Source organism: Ambystoma mexicanum, chromosome 6p, assembly GCF_040938575.1.
Source record: "Ambystoma mexicanum isolate Mex_15411 chromosome 6p, UKY_AmexF1_1, whole genome shotgun sequence".
Lineage (NCBI taxonomy): Eukaryota > Metazoa > Chordata > Amphibia > Caudata > Ambystomatidae > Ambystoma > Ambystoma mexicanum.
Genome location: NC_090935.1, coordinates 827,162,712 through 827,178,463, shown reverse-complemented (window position 1 = coordinate 827,178,463; position 15,752 = coordinate 827,162,712). Strand labels below are relative to the sequence as shown.

Below are 15,752 nucleotides of genomic sequence, written 5' to 3'. Positions count from 1 at the left end.
CAACGTCAAGGGCATTCACCGACCAAGAAAGTTCTGCGAATGTGTTAGGTGATGAAATGTATCAATATGTGTCTTCTTTGATTACTAGCGTTGTGTTTGTGTCTCAACAGCTCGAGCGCACACGGGGCGGGTCCACCAGCAACCAAGAAATAGACGAAAATACAGAATTGGGAAAGGAGAACTTGTGCCAACTTGCCAAAGGTGACCACGTACTACTTCGAAATTTTAATAGAAAGTGGAACCAGCAGAGGTTCACTGGCCCCCATTTAGTAGAGGACGTATCAACAAGAGCAGTAAAACTAAAGGATAAGCGTGCGTGGAACCACCTGCATGATGTAAAAATTTACAAACTGCAGACCCGCCCCAGCGCCAACGACAGGTCCATTGGAAAAACGCCAACAACATCCCCGGCAGCGGAAGAAAACACAACCACAGACAACGACCCAATTGTTCCCTCGGAGAGAATAACGGACGAAGAAGGGGGTGATCCCCACACTGCCCACCCCATGGTCACACGTTCAAAGAGTAAAACTGCTCCCGCCATCTGAGCAAACCCCCCCCCCATTGACTACTAAATACAATTGTAATAAAAACTAAGGACTTCGCTTGCACCAATACACATGTAAACACGTGAATGTTCTCTTTTTCTCTCGCACATACAGGAGCTGCGTAATATTGTATTGTTAAGAAAAGTTATCTAACAAATTCAGTGTGCAGGCGTAGATGGTGCTGCCAGACGATAGTTACCCAGAAGAATTGTCACACCAATTTGTATACGAAATAAAAAGGCCAACATACTTAAAAAAGAAAAGGGTACGTGTATACTACACGGCCTTCCTCCTGGCCATAGAAAATTACATGCCCCACCTCCGCCCATACTTGCCGGTCTTGAGAGACCGATCACTTAGAGTAGCGTGGGAGCAACTCTTCACCTGGGCACTGAATGACTATTTGATAGGGAGAGCTTAATGAAACAAAACTAACATTTAATGACAAGCACTTTTTGAGAATTTTTAGGCGGGCAACTTTAACGTCGCAAGAATACGCTGCCAGGACTGCAGCAAGGTAAGAGCAAAAATGTCGGTGAGGTTAGCATATGTAATAAAAATAATAGGGATTTTTATGATCACCGGAGTTTTGGCTGCCTCTGTATGGCAGTACAGCTATGCTATGAGTTTTTTTGCTGCACCCAAACCTAATGTACCCCACCTCCCTGCTGCAACAGGTGTTACGTCAGGTGGTAACAGTAACAATGAACAAAAGCGAAATAAAGTTAAACGCAGCACATACTCAGACAATAAAGGTATTGATAATTATGTACAAGATTCAGCACACGTCACAAACAACATATGGTACCAGCACATGACCCGCATTGGTAAGCAGACAACTGAGGATAGCTGTTACGTTTGCTCATTAATACCATACGCCATGAGCGCTTCACGAACATTTGTTGCCACAGAAATAGATGAAAAAACAGCACAGTGCATAATATATTTGGCCCTGTTCCAAACGAAAGGAAGATTCCAAGGAACAGTAGTGCACATGACATGGAAAACACGAGACTCATACCCATATGAAAACAACTTCCTCAAGACCTATCTGAGTTATCACAAGACCAGTTTACATGCTGAAGCATTCAGATACATAACAAGTGGCCCTGAAAAAGGAGAAACAAAGAAGGTAACACTGCAGTATCTACCATGTGATTGGTACGCCACGGAAGTTCCGGGTAAACAAGGATGCTGGGAGAGGCCATTACTGACGATAACAGGAAAGGTGTTCCTGGGTACCAGCTGGGAGATAGGAGTGGTTGGCAGCAACATGGTAACAAAAGAAACTATCTCAACCATCGAGACACACAATCATCGATGTTGGACGACATGGATCAAGTATGTACCAATGCTCACGTGGGTAGAAGAAGATGAAGACCCGATAACTATATTACCATTGACTGCGCCCAAAGTATGTTACCAGCATAAAGGAGAGGTGGACGTGGGATATAACACCAATTGTGCAAGTGTGATGGAGTTACCTGAGGGGGGAGCGGGAACAGCAGTAATAATTGACCATTATTGGGCCTGCGGAGAAAAGGCATATCATACACTGCCTCCCCTGTGGAGTGGTGTGTGCACAATGGTACACGTCAATGTACCATCACTAGTGGTACCTAAGAAGCATGTCGATGTGGCGAAATTTCCGAAAATGGATGAAGGAGACAGGAGAAGAAAGAGATCTGCACCACTCCAGAAGGAGCAAGAAAACAGGACAAACAGCAATGATACTGTCCTAAACAGGAGAAAAAGACAAGGAGAGCCATTAACAGGAAATTATCTGTGGGGAAGGTCGGAAACGGAACTAACATCAATACCGCCAGAACACAGACTATTCAGCAGAGCAGCAATGTTCTTCTCCTCAATAATACATCCGGGACTGCAGGCATACGCAAACGCAAAATGGCTGCAAATAACCAGATGGGAACTAATGATGACCATAAATTCGACAGTAAATGGGTTTAACGCAATTAAAGAGGAGCTGCGAGCTGTAAGGATGGTAGCACTACAGAACAGATATGTATTGGACCTTCTCACAGCAATGGAAGGAGGAGTTTGTGCAAAGATAGGACAATCATGCTGCACGTTCATACCTGCCAACGATGCCGACAATGGTACACTAACAGAAGCAGTTTCACAATTGGCCCAGATGCACTCCAAAATGATGGACGAAAGTAACGGCGTAAACAAGGATAAAAGCTGGTTTTCACTATTATGGTCATGGATGCCATCTTGGCTGTCAGATGGACTGAAAATAATAGTGGGATGTGCTATTTTGGCTGGAGCTGCACTGATAATAATTAGATTTTGGAAAGCCCGGAAGGCGCGCTCAACTGATGAGTTGCTGGAAATGGTGGGAATGCACCCCTTGATGCCAGCGGATGACGGCCAGCACACAGGTGTGATAATACACGAAAGGGAGAAGTTGCGCACCCAAATCATCGCCAATCATCTAGACCCACCATCAGTGAAGATCGAGAACCCAAGGAACCCTAGGAGCTACATAGGAAGATGGGTGTACTGTACTCCTGGAGGAACATGCGAATACATGTATTGGTCATTTGAAGATCACGTAAACCATTATGGACATCTCGGAGGGATAACCAAGATATGGAGAGTAAGAGGAGATAACGAGAAGGATATGTTTGTGGTCGACAAGTCGACCAGAGGGGGGACTGAAGTGGGAGAATGGAAAACCAGACTCCCGTCCTTCACCTCTCGCGCTTGGCCTAGAGGGTCGCGGCCCAGACACCCGCCACGAGAAGAGTTTGCCCATTTACCAGATGACCAAATACCCTGGTACAGAAACATACGGATGTGTCCATCTGCCTGCCCAACAGCCCGCACTGGCCATGCCGACACCTGCGGCACGGACCAACTAGACTGAAATCTACACATCGTTAGAGATGCCATGACGACCTAGATAACGGGAAGCACCGCTGAACTATTATACACGCTGAACATTTCCACACCAATCTACACGAAGAACATACTCAGTGCTCTGACGTAGGCGACAGGCTTATTCACGGACGTGCATCTTTATTATTTTTACATAGGCTTTCAGAATGCAGAAACGCAAGACGCACCATGAGCTCATTTATAACGCTTGCTCACGCTTCTCTTGAAACCCGTTACCATCATGAGAGATATAATGGAAGCACGATACTGGCCATGAAACTGTATGCCACTATAACCTAAAGCATCCATGCACTAAATGGATTACTCGTGCACCAGGCCCAAGTAGGCCTCAAGCAAGAGTTCCCGTGGACATTAACAAAGCAAAAGTCAGGTTGCTGAGCCTGCAGAAAGAACCCAGTGGAGCAACCAGCCAAGGTCGTAATGTTGCAAACCCACAGTCAAGAAACAAATCTTTAAAGGCACGATGTTGCAACCTCGCACTCCACGTACCAATGTTAAAATCATATCTGCAAATTAAACCAGACATACAGTGGAAAAACAATATTAATTGTGCAGAATTATGCCTCAAACACGGTCCCTCCCCACGTGACCAAGCCGAACCTGACGAGATGCCAAAACCCAGGAGAGAAAAGGCGTCTGGGTACCTCGCTACGAGACGCAGGCCGACACACTTGAAAGGCTCAATGGACACCTGCTACAGTGGGAACGGTCAGTCTCCCACCTATGAATAAATCCTCACATTGCCTGCACGTACCCATATTGAAACACTGTTGCAACCACAGGTGCACCGTGTGCTGGGAACAACGGTGGTCCCAGGCTGGGGAGCTCACGGATGCACCAATCAGAACATGAGGTTCTTATCTCAGACGTCAGTAACGTTAGCCAATCCTCAGGGGTCTTCATGTAACAATTCTTATGTATCTAATTGTAGGGACAACCCAGATATACCACCTGACTACATCTTAACCACTAATATCATTCTCTATATGCGTACTATACTAACCCCACCACTCGAGCAACCAATCAAGAGTGGCGATAGGTTCTTTTGGTAACTTTTTGGAATGACGCAAGTAGCGCGTCATAATGTAGTAAAAAGGGCCTGCGAGCCCCACTATTGTGTGTGTGTCAGGACGAACGCGTACGCTCCTTGACCCATCCCTGCCGTTTGCATAATAAACGGCAGAAGTTGCCTTGCTCCTTGTGTGTGCCTCATACTCTGTCTCGATCCGAGATATACACGGGAGGAGTTGGGGCCTCCCTGCCCGGAGGTCTGCGGACGGCCCGGCCGACCCCGGCAGAATCCCCCCCGACAATAGTATGGACTCTATCCCGGAGACAATGAGTCTACCGGACGGCATATTCTTTCCTTTGTGGATTTTGGGCAAAGTGTAAAAAACTGGGCACTTTGGTGTTGATGTGTTCTAGAAATCACTTTCCTTGTTGGTGATATAGCCTTCAGCTACTGCCTCTTCTACAATGGGGGCAATCATCTGCCTCATGGTTTCTGTGGGGTCACTACCCAGTTGCCTGTAGCTATTCCAGTCCCCGAAGAGGTAACTCAGCATTTTCTTATATTTGGAGTCATCCATTATTACTGTGGCCCCACCCTTGTCCTCAGGTTCTATCACTATATTGATGTTATCAGATAGTGATTTTAGTGCCATTTTGTCTTTTTTAGTAAAGTTGGTAAAACCTGGTGTATGATTTTGCTCCAATGTATGATGCAAAAGCAACCCAATAAACTGCACACCGCCATTTTTCCGGCCAGGCGTTGTCAGGCCAAACGATTATACCGTCCTATGTGTGAGTAAGGAGACAACATAGGACTCCCATACCCATAAATACCTAGGTGTACACATTCATATTAAAATGCCCAAGACATCACTGATGCATCCTGAGATCCCCATTTGCCGCAGGGTTGACAAGAGTGATATTTAAGTAAAATAGACATCTGACGGGCGCGGCTTCCCCAGGACAAAAACAGGAGTAAAATAATCTCTATTTGCAGTGAGAATTACAATTAATTATCTATCCAAGCGGGTGGGCAACATCACCTTAATGTGTGTGTATGTAAGGTGCGATATATGTAACAACTACACCATGGATTGAGATACAACAACCAACAGAATAAAGCTGAAAGCTCATGCTCTACATTGTGACAACAGCGGCAGTTAAACTCTCATAGATGGCGGAATTACATTTTTACCATACATACTGTCATTACCGCGCATGCGCACTTTGTCACTATGACGATTGCGGAAGTCTTGTAAACTGTCCTCACGGTACAGGAAGACAGACGCAAGAACATGCTGAATGAAAGGAAAGGTTTCGGCAGCACTACACTATACGCAAGGTAAGATGCAATATCGAGCCCCCATAGGGATGAGGGCATATCAAGGACTTTTTTTGCCATTGGTTGTGCCGACTGTGTGTTTGTACTGGGAACAATAATGCTGTAATTACACAGCCACCACTACGTGGTTGTACATTGCTATATATTTTAACTTAAACTTTTATCAGATGACTCTTTCTGCGAGTTACATTCAGTCTCTCACAATTACAAGACCACTAGGATATATGTCATGTATTCCTGTAGGTCCACATGGGTCAACTAAGAAACCCCGTTTTCCAGAAGCGTCACATCCTTAGATCTGGCATGGCTGTAACTGCAACCAGGGTACGGAACGATTACACCAAGAGCGGATGAATATTGGGAATGCCCATTGTGGAAAACAATGACAAAATATGTTTGCTACTTTCTTCCCACCACCCTCCCCATTTCCTTCCATCAGCAGGTGTAGTGATCAGTCAGAGCTGAGCCTCTCTTGTTTCGTGTCAGTACCCGTAAGGGTGCTGAGGCCCTGAAGAAAGTGGTGCAATCACCAAACCACGGAAAACGGTAGGCCTATTCAGACCTCCTAATAACAAGGGACCATATTCAAGGTCCAGAGTTAAAACAAGTGGAATGAATACTACTTGTTAGAGAGATACATTACTTCAGAATTACCACCATTTTAATTGAATTTTATATGCCTATCCAGGGAAAAAGAATAAAGAAATATAATTCACCTGGAAGGCCCTGAGCACATTTATTGGGTGCAGTATTGGTAGACACACACACATTGTGTTGTCCTTGATGTTACAGAAATCTAACAAAATAGCCAAATGCCTGAAGGATTTAGGGTAAGCTTCTTCTTATCTATCCCCTCACCCTAGATAAGCGGCCCACCAGCGATGCCTAGGGCCAGGCACCACACAAGGGTTTAGATAGAATGGTTGAAGGGCAAGCAATCTTGATTTCTAAACAAAAGAAAGAAATATAACCACTGACCTGTCGTTTTTTGTTTCTAATTAAGCCTTACCATCAAACATTGCACTCAAAGTGCCTGCCAGTGTTTTTTCAAAGCAGTCTTCTGAGAGTTAATCACTAAATTGTAGTTGTAAATGGGCTACTTATGTAATTAAAATGGCTTAACCAGGTCTGCCTTCAGTCACTCAATATATAAGCATTATGCGTGTCCTTCACTTAAGTCCTGTTTAAAACAAGCATTCTTTAAACCAAAGGTTTTGGCTTGCGTACATTAAGCATTTGCCAGGCACTATTAGATGGCATGGGAACTGGCTCCATTGTGCAGCTACTACAATTTATGGCCAGTTAATACCACTACGGCAGTGCATGGCAAGCAGGCGTGCAATATCATTGAGGTGACCGGGCTGAAGCCCCCCACCCCCTCCGAAATGTTAGCTGAGGGGCAGGGCTTCTGTGCCCTTGAACTGTTCAAAGGATCAGGAACATGCTTCTGGACGCATTTTGTTTCTTCCGAGGCAAATCAGCACTGCCCGTTTCCCCAGTCACAGCCCCCCTGAGACACACCGGCTGCGTCCCTGGCTCTGCAGCCAGTGCCGTAATGAACTCAACAACACCTTTCTTTTGTCATCAGCAGCAGAGACTTTCTTAAGCATAATGGTGAATTTCGCACTGAAAGACCACCAGTCACCTTGCAAATCTATGACAGTCAAAGCGAGCAACACAATAAAGCACCCTTTGAAAATGTGTTCATAGCCATAATGTCTAATAGCTTGATATGCTAAAGAGTAAAGATTGCCTTGATGTCCTTAGTTGATTGTTCTTAAAACCATAAATAACACACTGGAGGTTTGTGACGAATCTCCAAACCTAAGTGAGTTTGTGAAACAACTTATTTTATTGTGTGTCTTAAAGCGTGGAAAATAAGGTGGGTAAATAGATATTTTGCCTTTTGCATCTTATAGTTTTGCATTCAGGATGCGGAAAATAAAGGTACACTGATATTGTTTTGGCCCAACATGCTGCTATACGGATTTCCATGTTGTAATGATGCTTTGCTATGCAATTTGTGTATTTTGGAAGTAAACTTTATAGGACAGTTTTATTTTAGGTCTTCACACCAAAAACTTATTTGTTCCAACTAAAGCGTGGAAGAAGGTGACCGTGCCCAAATTGCAGAGTTGATTAAAATCGCTGCTTCGCTGTTTAGCCTAAGTATGTGATCCCAGGCAAATAATGTAATCTCACCTGGACTTCAACTGCAAAAATTGGGGTGCTTATAAGTGATTAGGTTTACGCCCTTACAATAAGACAGTTTTAATAAGTGTAGGGACAAACTGGTGTACCCTGGTGCTCCTCTGCTAGTGGCTCCAAACTGTCACATAAAATAGCATTACTGCTGCACTGGCCCTCCCCCAGTCTTGTAACACTTGATTTGACAGGCAGACATAGTCTCACTAGCCAGTCAGTGTACCAAAGATTATAGTATAGCGGACTAACTGTGGTAGAAGCAACATTACATTTTCTCCCATGTTGCTCCCAGCCAGTGAAGTCGCTTGGGCCATCCAGAGAATTGCCCCACACTCTGCAATGTCCCGTTATGCTATGATATTGAGTATTCCATTGAACACCATCTGCCATTTCCAATGTTTCTAGGACCTTCAGGATCTGCAAGAAGTGGGTGTTTTCAGACTTAAAGGAGAGTTACCTGATAGTAACATTGTAGCTGCACTAGAATAGTCTTGTTACAATGAGTAATGAAGTTAGATGCCCCTACACAAGTAAGTTTGCCACTCCTCCACCATCTCTGAAGTTATCGCCTCTCCCAACATTTGAAGGGTTAGCCCCTGCCTAAAGTTTAGCCTAGGTGCACGCCTGGATGGGCACACTTGCATTATTTTAGGCAGAGTTGAAGGAAGCCTTTCCCCGAAACTGGCAGTTTTACTGTGTTTTTTCAGAAAAATGTACTGAACAAACTAAAACTTTAAAGCTGCTACTTTCAAGAAAGACTTCCATCGCCTCTCTGCATATTGCGCTTTCAAATATACTAAGTGATAGTTGGTCCCCACACCCAGAGCCGGCCTTAGGGGGGGCGAGCCGGGCGACCGCCCGGGGCACCACACCCCCCAGGGCGCCTTTTGCCCCTTCCACGCCAGCTCGGGGGGAGTCTTTCAAGGGCTCGCCGAGCTGGCGTTGTGGGACAAGGCGCAGCAGGCAGCCTTTTACTGTAAAAGGTGCCCGCGGCGGTGGGTGCATTTAAATGCGCCCCTCCGCCGTGGATACTTTTCACAAGAAAAGGCGCCATTAGCCCCCCACCACGCCAGCTCCAGGGAGACTTTCAAGCGCCGCTTGTCATTTAATGAACCCGCGATGGCGGGCTCATTCAATGACAATGGGGTGCTAATGGCACCTATTTAACCTCCTCGCCTGAGCAGGAGGTTAAAAAAAAAAATATTTAAAATGTTGCCCATCCTGGCCCCGCCCCCTTACGCGCCCCCCTCCCCTCTGTTAGCCAGGTGGGCGCGGTTGGCGCCAGTTCGCCCAGGGCGCTGCTGGCCTCAAGGCCGGCCCTGCCCACACCAGACCATGGGTCTGATGTTATAGCAGTGGGGCGGACACTCAATGTTTGCCCTGTCTGTTTTCTAAAGTGGCCCCCCTCGCCCGAAGTGTAGATTTCATTGCGCCCCTGATGGCAAGTGCCTTTTCCATGCCTACACAAGGCTTGTTTATAGTGAGCAATGAACACAGATAATTATGGCGCACCGAGAGTACTTATGCCCCGTCATCTAACAATGTCCGTGTAAAGCAAAGTATAACGTCAGAGCTTGGTGCTCTGTAAATACATAAAATATGTAACACGCACCCTCGGAACGCCTACATTTACTCCCCGCATTTAAATAAACTTTGCTCAGCAGCTTTCAAGGTCACTTCCGGCTTACATAGTCGGCAGCGCTCTTTGAAACCCCCCCCCCCTTCATCTCACGTGATATGAGATAACAGTCATGTGATAACAGATTCGTCTGTTCAATTGGTGGAGCTTTCATGTGTTTCTCTATGTTGTGAAATTCCAGCAAAAAATCATAGGCGGCCAGGCTTTGCACTGCTTGTTTGTTAAAGTGAACGTTAGTTTCCGTTTTGTCATTTACAAGTGAAGATTTCAAGGTAATCCTCCAATATAATAATTTGAAACAAACATACGTAAATGTAACATTTGCTAGTCTTAGCGTTGTGTTTATATATTAGGCATTAACTGAATAACATGTTTCCGAGTTATTATTTTATGATTTTGTCTTGGTTCCTACGTCTGAACTACTATTTATGATTGCACGCATTCTGTGAAATTGTTACTATTGCTATGTTGTGTTTTAGTTTTGTATTTATCTCTTCACTGGTGTTTTCTGATTGTTACAGATTCTATAAAATATTACAGTTCATTTATTCAAAGACGTTGTATTGAAAGTCAAAGCAATTAAACATCTGAAATATTGCAACACTTCAAATGCCAGGTCTGCCATATTATATGCTGTGATTTTTTGATCTGCAGGCCCTACGTCTTGGGGCAGGCCCGCCATTAGCCTCTCACAAAGTACACAGACACTCATAGAGCTTGCACTTGCACTGCCCTGTTTCCGTCTTTATTAAATACTTCTTCTCAGCACATGTGGGCGTGTTCCCCCTCCCATAATGTGGTGTCAGGAGCGGTACAACACCACATTCCTCCCAAACATGGCTTTGAAAAACAATTGTGTAATCACTGTATAGTTCGGCGACATGTGGCACTGGGTCTCTGGCATGTCCATCACAATGGCACCTCCTTCTCGGCGGTAGACTCCAATGAGTACATACCGTCTCAGTTGTGATGAGGGCTGCGGCCGTTCTCTCAGCGGATAGGGGGATCCCCGCTCTTTTTCCCTGGGGTCTTTGTTTTCAGCTTGTGGGGTGCTAGGGCTGGGGGTTTTGGGGGCCGTCATAGCATCATCTGTGTGAACTGTTCCTTCTCTTCCTGGTGGTACTTCTCGACGGACTGGTGACTCATTACTCCCTGGGGTTTCACCTACTCTCTCTTTTTCCACATTCTCGGTGGCATGTTGCAGAAGTGATATCCGGGGGACAGTCGCTCATCACTGGGCTGTCGTCACCATGCTATGGTCAGCCTCCACAACAGTCTAGCGGTGGGACTCATATGGAATCGTCATTTTCTTGGGCGTAGACCGATTTCTTTACCAATACTGTGTCTCCTGTTTGGAGTTCTCAATGTTGTGCCTGTCGGGCATGGTTATCCTCTTCATGGAGCTGCCTCCGTTTTCTCTATTTGCTCTACGACCATCTCTGGATCTACCCATTTCAGGTGGAGAGGAAGCTCTGTCTGAATTGGCACCCCAAACATCAGCGCTGTGGGGCTTATCCGAATGGCGGTGTGACGGGTCTGCCGCTGTGGGGCTTATCCGAATGTAGGTGTTGCAGGTCTGCCTCTTGGTCTCTACCACTCAACTCCTCCTCCTCGGTGACCTAAATATACATTTAGACTCTCCTTGCTACTCCTCTGTACTCTTCCATGACCTCTGCGACTCCCTCTCCCTGTCCATCCCCCCCTCTGGCCCGTCTGGTCTGACTCACTCTGCAGGGCACACACTCGATGTCTTGATCTCCTCTGACCTCCCCCTCTCCATCTCTCTGACTGATCACTCCCTCCTCTCATCTCATCTCTCCCTCTCTTCCCCCCCAAGCCTACCCCAACACTGCCACCTACCTTCTCGCACATCCGGCCCATGAAGCGTTCGTCAGTTGAGGCTTTTGCCGCCACTTTCTCTCCCCCCTCCACCTTTGGCTGTCTCACATCCTGACACAGCCCTGTCTCTGCTCTACTCTTCAATTTCTGATACGCTTGATGCTCTTGCCCCTGTCATGAGGATCTGTTTGAAGTCCAAAGCCAAGTGCAATTCCTGGTATGACTCTGACCTAGCTACACTTAAACGTAAGTGTAGGACAGCTGAGAGGAAATGGAGGACTTCCTGTTCATCCTTTGACAAACTGGCCTGTCGCCTGCTACAAAGGCAATACCGACTCTCTGTCCTCACCAAGAAGAGAGTTCACATTCAAGCTTGTGTCTCTGCGGCATCTAACAACTCAGCCGAACTCTTTAAAATCTGCAAGGAGCTGGCCAACCCTGCTGCAGTCTCTACCCCTCCTGTTGCCTCCCAGGCTCTTTGCAATGCCCTTGCCTCTCACTTCATTTCAAAAACCCAGGACATCCTATCCACCCTCTCCACCCACTCCCCTCCTCTCCCCTCTCCATCTGTGCTTGCTGACCCTCCTTTAGCCACCCTCCCACCATCCTTCTCGTCCTTTCCTCTTTTCACCCCTGACAAGGTCGCTAGACAAGTCCGATCTATGAGAGCCTCATCAAAACAGGTTCATCCCTGTTCCTCTAAAACCATCAAGGACCACATTGATACCCTCGCTCCGGCCCTTGCTGATTTTTGCAACCACTCCTTTGCCTTGGGATCCTGCCCTCTCCCCTCTGAAGCACTCCTTTGTGCATCCTCTTCTCAGGAAACCCACAGCTGGTCCTTCTTGTCCAGCTAACTATCGCCCAATTTACATTACTCCCTTTCTTGGCAAACTCCTGGAAAAGTTGGCCATCTCTCAGCTTAACCTTCATTCCAATTCTGTTGGCTGTCTCCATGACCACCAGTCTGGCTTCAGAGCTGCCAGAAGCACGGAAACTGCTCTCCTAAACATCCGTGAAGATCTGCTCACCAACCTTGACTCTAACATTCCCTCTGTCCTCATCCTCCTCGATCTCTCTTCTGCCTTTGACACGGTCAACCATTCCATCCTGCTCAACGGTCTCCGTGAAAACCTGGGTATCACTGATCAGGCTCTGGCCTGGCTGACCTCTTTCCTCTCAGATCAACCCTCCCGGGTCCTTCCTTTCATCTATCTTCCTCTCTACCTGTGGTGTTCCCCAGGGGTCTAACCTCTCTCCCTGGCTTTTCAACCAATACCTGGCAACTCTCGCCCACTGCATTGCCACTTTCTGCTCAAATTTCCAGTGCTACGCTGACGACACTCAACTCATTTTCAGGCTGCCCTCTGGCACCTCCTCTCCCTCTCTCATCTCTGATTGCCTAACTGCCATTCAAGATTGTGGTGTTCTGCCAATAATCTTTGTCTGAATGCCAGCAAGACGGAGATCCTCCTCATCGGCACACCTTCACCATCCTTTCCCCTCACTCTCTGGCTGGCCTCCCTTGGCCCTCCTCCTACCCCCACCTGCGAGGCTAAGAACCTCAGGGTCATCTTTGACTCCACCCTTTCCTTCTCCGCCCACATCTCTGAGGTCTCTAAAAAGTCAAATTTCCGACTGCACCTCCTCAGAGGTACTCTGCCTTTCCTCTCCTTCCCCCAGAAGCTCATGCTATCCCAAGCTCTGGTTCTCTCTAGCTTGGACTATTGTAACAGCCTCTTTCTAAATCTATCTGCCTCTACTCTCTGCCTTCTGCAACTAATCCAGAACAGGACTGCGAGATTTGTCCTTGGCCTCCAAACCCTGGGATCGTATCTCTCCAGCTCTGAAATCTCTCCACTGGCTCCCAGTTGATGGGAGGATTAAATTCACAACCCTCTGCATTGTCCACAAGGCTTTCTGGGGCCTGAGTCCAAAATACCTTCAGCTATCCCTCTGCAAATGCCTCCCCTCTCAAGCTCTTCGCTCCTCTACCTCCAACTCCCTCAGGGCCAGTCGTTTTTCAAAGAAACGAGCTGGGGGTAGATCTGTCTTTGGCTGGGGCCTCCCTCTGGAACAGCCTCCCTGCCACTCTAAAACTTGAGGAGAACCATCTACGGTTCCGGAAGCACCTCAAGACCTTCCTCTTTTCTTCTGCCTTTGCTCCCTCTCTCCCCTGCTGATCTGTTCTCTCTTGGCACTGTGCACCTGGCCACCCTCTGTCCTTCGGGCCCAGGTACCTGCTCACCCTGCCACCCTCCCGCACTGCCTCCGGGCCACCCCTTGCACTGGGGTCTGTATCTGTACCCATACAGCCCCCCCCTTTTTCTTCCTGCACTTATCAGACCTACCCTGTCTGCTGCCTGAAACCTAGCACTGCGAATTGCTGGCTGCATTACCACTGTTTGTTGCCTTTATTATTTATTGTTATTTATCTGTTTCTCTTCTGCTTCGCACTTTCCACTTCTCCCTCTTTCCATGCACTTTTCCCCTCCCCCTCTCCCATGCACTTGCGCATTCTCAATGTCCCAGTGCCTAGTAAGATCGCTGTTTTGTTCTCCCCTGTTCCCCTCACTTGCTTTGTCGCGCTCTAAAACACTTGTGTACAAGCGCGATAGAAATGCAATATCAATCAATCAATCAATCAATCAATCAATGACTGTAGGAAGCGGTATACTGCGGGTGTCTACAGATGCTGTTGGTCCTTGACGATTCGTATCACTTTGTTCAGTGACCCCATGAACCTCTCAGCATCCCCGTTGGCTTGTGACCAGCATGGGGTGATTTTGTGGTGACGTTTGTTGAGATTCTCTAGGAAGTTCTGCAGTTCCCAACTGGTATATGGCGGTCCATTCTTGCACTTTATTTCGCATGGTAGGCCGTGAACTGCAAATATTTTCTCCATGGCCGTTATGACTGATGTTGTATCCGTGGACTTTACAGGCTCCACCTCTGGGTATCAGCTGAATTCGTCTACTGCTACCAGTAGTTAGCATTAATTTGCTACTGTGGAGAAGTCCACACTGACTGACTACCATCTCTCTGGCTTCTGGGGGCGCTGGCTATGGGTTCCGGTGCCATCTGTCGTTGTGAGGATTGACAGGCTATGCACGCTTGGATGAGGCCTAGGACTCTCTGTTGAATTTTGGGCATCAATATTCGGGATTTGAGGTACGCCTGGGTCTTTACTTCCCCTTGGTGTCCTTCATGTGTCAGCCCTAGTGCCCATTCCTCCAGCACTTCAGGTAGTACGATGTGGTGTCCTTTCAGGAAGATTCCTTCAGCCGAGATGGTCAGTTCATGTCAAATCCCAAATTGTGCTTGCAGCTTTTCTTGTGCTGCTGCTGTGTGATGTGCTATGTCTGACAGGAAGTTTTTCCATTCTCCTGACTGTATTGTTAGTTTTACTCACTGCAGATATGAATCTTGTTCCGTTTCTTCGATTATTTCTGATAGGGTCATTGCTTTAGGGTGAGTGTATGCCACTAAATGGCACACGTGTTATTCCGCCTCTTGTGCGTACTCTTGCGCGTGTCTGGTTGCTGGTGTCAAGTGCTGGGACAAGTAGTCGGCAGGGATTATCTGCTCCCGTGCAAATCTTTTGACCTCTATGTCAAAAGGTTGTGGTTGTAGTTGTAGCACCCACTTTTGTAAGCTGGCCAGCGGGTGCAGTGCTGACCCCTAGAATATCAGGATCAACGGTTTGTGGTCAGTGAATGTTTTGGCTGGCTGACTAAGGAGGTACACCTTAAAACACTGGCATCCCCATAAGATTGCCAGGGCCTCTTTAACAATGTGCGCATAGTTTTGTTCTGACTAGGTGAGCACCCTCCTGACGAACGCAATGGTGCCTTCTTGGTCTTCTTGATTTAAGACGGGCGCTAGGCCCCCAGGCTGGCATCTACCAACAGTTCGGTACTCTGTTCAGTGTTCAAGAATGGCATCTTTGCTTTTCCGGTCAGGGAGTCTTGATCTGCGGAAACACCCTTTCTTGTTCTTCACCCCACTCCCATGACTCTTCTTTTCTGGTTAGCTCTCTCAGTGGGGCCGCAACCGTGGCTAAATCAGGAATAAATAAATCTGGCACAGTACGTGGCCATACCCATGAGGCTTCTGAAGCTGAAGTAGGGGCCTTTGCCCCTTTAATGTCTACTACTTTGGCGGGGTCTGCTGACATTCGTTCAGCGTTGAATACATATCCAAAGAATGCAAGTTCCCCTTTTCAGAATTCACATTTTTCAGCGTG

The 15,752-nt window shown here is 47.1% G+C and overlaps 1 protein-coding gene across 2 annotated transcripts in view; it reads left to right on the top strand.

The window, feature by feature from the left end:
• Positions 1-5,735: 5,735 nt before the first annotated feature.
• The window catches only part of NUDT12 (nudix hydrolase 12), a 273,377-nt gene continuing 263,360 nt past the window's right edge, over positions 5,736-15,752 (top strand). The window contains exon 1 of one of the 2 annotated variants that reach the window (XM_069625469.1): positions 5,736-5,823. The gene's annotated coding sequence lies outside the window, so the exon portion shown is untranslated. Of the gene's footprint in view, positions 5,824-9,799; positions 9,940-15,752 lie in introns of those variants that run through there. The other variant, XM_069625468.1, reaches the window with a different exon arrangement.